At 38.5% G+C, this 6,322-nt stretch overlaps 1 long non-coding RNA gene across 1 annotated transcript; it reads right to left on the bottom strand.

The window, feature by feature from the left end:
- Nucleotides 1-365: 365 nt before the first annotated feature.
- LOC116547237 lies at nucleotides 366-3,431 on the bottom strand. The gene is made up of 3 exons (XR_004266991.1): nucleotides 2,937-3,431; nucleotides 1,786-1,810; nucleotides 366-1,508 (listed from the first exon to the last, which is right to left on the bottom strand). It is a non-coding gene; the product is annotated as an uncharacterized LOC116547237 (long non-coding RNA).
- Nucleotides 3,432-6,322: the final 2,891 nt, after the last annotated feature.

Here is a 6,322-nt window from a genome sequence, read left to right as displayed (position 1 = left end):
AATGCCATAGTTTAATGGCTATGCCAATGAATCACTGATTTCCAAAACTCAGACACAATTTTTAAGGAAACAGAAGAGTTAAATGTTTTTCCCCATAAAGCTAAGACCTACACATAATACACTATACATACCTATTATCACACTTCCCATCTATCAAGTTTTCGTCTGTGTCCCCCAGCCTAGCTTGGGAGCTGAGCACAGCAATCGTATGAAATATTTAATCTTTGTATCACCAGCACTTTAACTGCCTCCAACACAGGTCCGGTGTATCTGACATTAAGAAGTGCTGGAAATACAAAGTGTCTCTATGTTACGGCAAATACAGAAGCTGTGAGGGAATGAAAACTGCCAAAATGCAGAAGTTCAAAGATTTAGAGGAGGACAACACATTTAGTTTTATTTCAATCAAATCACAACACTTTCTTTTCCAACTGCTGCAAAGTGTATCTACAATATTCTATTACAGATCCACTTTAAAAAGGTTTCCTGTGACATTACAGCAAGCCTCTTTTTTCAAACAGAGGAATAATCCCAAATTCTTCCTCAAAAATAACTCCATTCCATTAAATACATAAAAATTACAGTAAGCCAGACACTTAAAAGGACAGCCAAGAAGTCTTCCAACAGTTTATTAGAAAGAATGTAGACATTTAAAAAAATCCCCACTGTCATGAACATAAATTGAGGTTTTCAGCCCTTGTATAAGCTGAATAAAAAAAAAGAAATAAAAAATCCAATAGTGTATTAAACATTTTTTTTCACTCATTTGCCATACTGACAGTGCAAATACAAATCTGGTCTAAATGTACAGACTTTCAAGCAACAATGTACAGCTTTCTTCGTCCTCCATGCTAAGAGATGTAAAAGCTTAAGGGTCAAACAATACCAAATGTATAGGCTTCAAAAACCATCTAAGTTAGGGCATTCTCTAGTTTTAGCTAAGATACACCTGGAACATTGACAAGTGATCACTTACATAGAATAATGTGAAGTACATTTTTTTTTTTTTTTTTTTGAAAAATAAACTTTAGTGGAACAATCCTGAAGGGTAACGCTAGAGGAAGAGCAAGTTACCACCAGTAAGGTGTCAGCCAATTTGTTCCAGCCACTTCTGAATCCATGTTCTATACTCTAGTTTTATTTCCCTAAGCTTCCTATCATGTCAGTATCTATGTTATGAAGAAAAGGAGACTTAGGCGAAATGTTTTTATCATTACTGCTGCATCAATTGCCTAGGACCTCAACAGCTTCATGAAAGTCTGGGAAATGTTCATGCATAAGGTTATTGCCTTAGCTGACTTAAAATTGCCCCATACAATGGTACATATCAACCCTTAGTGAAGCCTTTTAAAAAACAAACAGGTTGAAAAATGGGTTAAAGTAGGCAAATACAGCATCTGCCTTTAGAGCTATCAACTCAGGAATTCTCTCAATTATGAAATCTTGCAGAGAAGTTATTTCTCAAAATCCAGGTGATGACAATATTCCTTACTCCAGATCTGGCATTTCTGAAAGAATTTAAGAAATATTAGTATCAAGTACAAGGGAAGTAATCTACCCATTTTAATGCCTTAAAGGAAAAGCAACCAAAAATCAAAAATATATCGTTTCCCAGTGAATAGGTAGGTGGTCTTGCTATCTCAAGTAATTCACATTTCTGCTTTGGTTATTTATTCAAGGTCATAAAGAAAAAATTACTTTTCTTCCAAAGTTAACATCACTTTTTTGAGTTTGGTTTTTAATGCAAAATATCACTGTGTAAACATACTTTTTATATACACTTACTTTCATCATCACTGTCTTGTGAATCCTGTAAGAGGGAAAATTTAAAAAAGTTACCGAGCTGACCAAATATTCCTTTGCTAACTGAACAGTTTACCTTAAATGCAAGTGCTGTATTTTTGACTAAAGTAGCACGGATAGGTAGGTACATCAAGCATAGAAATTTAGTCACTGGACTTAAGACTAGGTTTACCTAAGGTGAACAGATGTACAGCAGAGGATCTATCTACCTGTTAAAAACTGGTGTGTGCCTTTTGGAGACATTCAGCCCACCCTCTGAATCCCTCCCTAAAGTCTATCTTGGCATTCAAAGAGAAAACATGGCTCAATATGAAGAACAATGGACTGACAGAAGACAGTGAACTCTAATCCTCACTGTTGAGTGAATTATTACGTATTTTTCTAAACTGCATTAAAAAACTTTCTGGGAGCTGTTAAAATGCTGGTGTTGGGAAGATGTTGAAAAAAGTAGTTTAATATGTCATCCTCTTTCAGATTTACAATGTCCATTTGTTTAACTGGTCTCTGACTAATCCTGACATAAAACCTATTTAATTTGCTTTCTTAGTCAAAATAATCCCTATAAACTGATTCTTTTTCTTTTTGAGACTGTTGCCCAGGCTGGAGTGCAATGGTGTGATCTTGGCTCACTGCAACCTCCATCTCCTGGGTTCAAGGATTCTCCTAACCTTATCCTCTCCAGCAGCTAGGATTACAGGCATCTGCCATCATGCCTGGCTAATTTCTGTAGAGATGGTTTCATCACGTTGGCCAGGCTGGTCTTGAACTCCTGACCTCAACTGATTTGCCCACCTCAGCCTCCCAAAGTGCTGGAATTACAAGCATGAGCCACTGTATCCAGCCTAAATTGACTCTTATAATTCAGTAAGTTATTAACATATAATGTCTCTATGCAATGATTCTTTTGAAATCTGATCCATTTAGGAATGGTCTACAGAACAACCAGTTCCCTAGTAGATACCCATTCCTCAAAAATGGGCAGATTTTAAAAACTGCTTTTCCCTTTTTAATTTTTTTTTTTTTTTTACATAATAAGAAGTAATCCTGAATCTCTATAAAACCACCTGTAAATATGTTTCTTACTATTTAATAGTATTTAAAAGTAAACAGAAAAAAAAAACTTTTAGACTTACATCATCTGCTCCATCTACTTCTGGTAAATCTACATCCTCATCACCACCCATGTTGTTCATCATCTATTTGAAGTGTAAAAATTAGTTTAAAAAATGATGTTGTTACGTTAGGCCCTAATTATTAGGCTGCATGCTTCAGAATAAACCTTAAGTCTGTCACAGATATCCACAAATGAAAAATGCAAAATAAATGTAAGCATTTTCCCTTCTGGAAAAGGTAGATTATAAGTAAATACACAAAATCCTAAAAACCTGTATGGAAATTAATACTAAATTTTCCCTAAAAAAAAAAAAAATCAAGCTACTCTTGCAGCAAGTATCAATGGATGACAGACACTAAAAATTCTACTTTAGTAGTTACCTCTGGTGGTTAAAGAATGGGATTCATCTGTAGTTGCAAAGCTTTCTATTTGAGGTAGAATGTGTATTATGGTATTCTTTGCTTTTGTTCCCGAGATGAAATTTTGCTCTTGTTGCCCAGGCTGGAGTGCAATCGTGCGATCACAGCTCACTGCAACCTCCGTCTCCAGGTTCGAGATTCTCCTGCCTCAGCCTTCGGAGTAACTGGGCATGCATCACCATGCCTAGCTAATTTTGTATTTTTAGTAGAGACAAGGTCTCTCCATGTTGGTCAGGCTGGTCTCAAACTCCTGACCTCAGGTGATCCACCCACCTTGGCCTCCCAAAATGCTGGGATTACAGCAATGAGACACCGTGCCCAGCACTTTTTTTTTTTCTTTTTTTTTTTTTTGGATACAGTCTTGCTCTGTCATCCACGCTGGAGGTGGTGGGGTGATCTTGGTTCACTGCAACCTCTGCCTTTGCATTCAAGCAATTCTCATGCCTCAGCCTCCTGGGTAGCTGCGATTACAGGCATGCACCACCACACCAAGCTAATTTTTCTGTATTTAGTAGAGACAGGGTTTCACCATTTTGGCCAGGCTGGTCTCGAATTCCTGGGCTATAGTGATCCACCAGGCTCGGCTTCTCAAAGTGCTGAGATTACAGGCACGAGCCACCATACTTGGCCTTTTTTATTTTGAGACAGAGTCCTGCTCTGTTGCCCAGGCCGGAGTGCAGCGGCACAATCTCGGCTCACTGCAACTTCCACTTCCTGGGTTCAAATGATTCTCCTGCCTCAACTTTCTGGGTAGCTGGGATTACAGGCACACGCCACCATGCCCAGCTAATTTTTCTATCTTCAGTAAAGAAAGGGTTTCACCATATTGGCCAGGCTGGTCTCAAACTCCTGGCCTCAAGTGATCTGCCTGCCTTGACCTCCCAAATTGCTGGGATTATAGGAGTGAGCCACCACGCCAGGCCTGGTATTCTCATTATGGTTTTAGATATTGTGAAGAACCAATACATGATTTAAACCTAATTCCCATGTTTAAAACATTTTTGTAATGTTTAAATAAATAAACAAAAAAAATTCACATATGCATGGAAAAAAAAAAACAGACTTCAAAAATATATGAGTACCCAGATTTTAGAGCTGGAAGGGACCTTAAAAAGATAGTCAAACATTCAGTTAGGAGGGTGGGGAAAAAAAAAAAAGATAGTCAAACATACAATGGAACGTGTTCAGTCTAAAACTAAGAGTTATTCATCCTTAAAAAAAGAAAATCTGCATTATCTGACAAAACACAATGAAGAACCTGGAGCACATCATGCTATGTGAAATAAGCCAGTCACAGGACAAATAATGCATGATTCCACTTGTATGAGATACTTAAAATAGTTAAGACACATAGAAAGAGTAGAATGGTTGCTGCCAGGAGTTTGAGGGAAGGAAAAATGCAGAGTTGCTGTTATATAGGTATGAAATTCCAGTTACACAATATGCAGTTTCAGAGACCTACTGCAGAGCATTATGCCTACAGCTAACAATACTTTATCATGCACTTAAAAATCTGTTAAGAGGGCAGATTTCATGTGAAATGTTCTAACCTCAATTAATTAAACACACACAAAAGGATTCAGTATAAAAATTCTAGGGGCCGGGCACGGTGGCTCAAGCCTGTAATCCCAGCACTGTGGGAGGCTGAGGCGGGTGGATCACGAGGTCAAGAGATCGAGACCATCCTGGTCAACATGGTGAAACCCTGTCTCTACTAAAAATACAAAACATTAGCTGGGCATGGTGGCGCGTGCCTGTAATCCCAGCTACTCAGGAGGCTGAGGCAGGAGAATTGCCTGAACCCAGGAGGCGGAGGTTGCGGTGAGCCGAGATCGCGCCATTGCACTCCAGCCTGGGCAACAAGAGCAAAACTCTGTCTCAAAAAAAAAAAAAAAATTCTGGGCTGGCTCACACCTGTAATCCCAGCACTTTGGGAGGCCAAGGTGGACAGATCATGAGGTCAGGAGATCAAGACCATCCTGGCCAACATAGGCAAACTCTGTCTTTACTAAAAATAAAAAAAAAACAGCTGGGCATGGTGACATGCACCTATAATCTGAGCTACTAGGGAGGCTAAGGAAGGAGAGTCATTTGAACCTGGGAGGCGGACACTGCAATGAGCCAAGATTGCACCACTGCACTCCAGCCTGGAGACAGAGCGAGACTCTGTCTCAAAATTAATAATAATTCTGGATAATCTATCTTGAATGAAATGAGTAACTGGGAAAAAGTTTCCTTACCTCCAAAAGCACTACTGAATACTTTTTAAAGTTTCTTTGGGCAGGAAAAATGCTAAATGTACGAAGCACAATGCTATGTGCTTAAGATACACCACCAGGAGAAAATCGAACATATTTCAAGAGCTACTTAGAGGTAACAACAAAAACAACAACAAAGATAGCACAAGTAAAAAAACAGCGTTACAAGGCTGGGGGCAGTGGCTCATGCCTGTAATCCCAGCACTTTGGGAAGCTGAGGCGGGAGGGTAGCTTGAGCTCAAGAGTTCAAGACCTGCCTAAGCAACACAGTGGCTTGCACCAACTGCTACAGGTAAGGAAAGTGCAATTATTAAAAAAAAAAAAAAAAAAAAAAATCACATAAATAGAACATCCTCCCTTCCTGTTGAAATCACCATGCCAGAGTCATGTGTGGAGAATTGTTCAATAAGCAATTACATACATAAAGCTGGAAACTTAGCTCCTTTTATTTAATTCTTAGGTCTCAAAACACAAAATCTAGTTAATGAAAAAGTTCAAATAGCAACAAGAAAGGAATTGCATGAGTATGTATTCAACTTACACCCTTAATGTTCTTTTTGTACTTAGCTTTATTCTACTACATTTGATAAAGTCTATTCTGCCTACATGGAGATCATTTATTCTTTGCCCATGGCAACATGTTATTTGGGTGACATCTTAGAAGACACTTTTTTTTTTTTTTTTTGAGACAAGAGTTTCGCTCTTGTTGCCCAGGCTGGAGTGCAATG

The sequence above is a fragment of the Sapajus apella genome, unplaced genomic scaffold, assembly GCF_009761245.1.
Source record: "Sapajus apella isolate SASKATOON/1434 unplaced genomic scaffold, GSC_monkey_1.0 scaffold2457, whole genome shotgun sequence".
Classification (NCBI taxonomy): domain Eukaryota; kingdom Metazoa; phylum Chordata; class Mammalia; order Primates; family Cebidae; genus Sapajus; species Sapajus apella.
The sequence above is the reverse complement of the archived record's forward strand: the minus strand, read 5'-3'. Positions and strand labels throughout refer to the sequence as shown.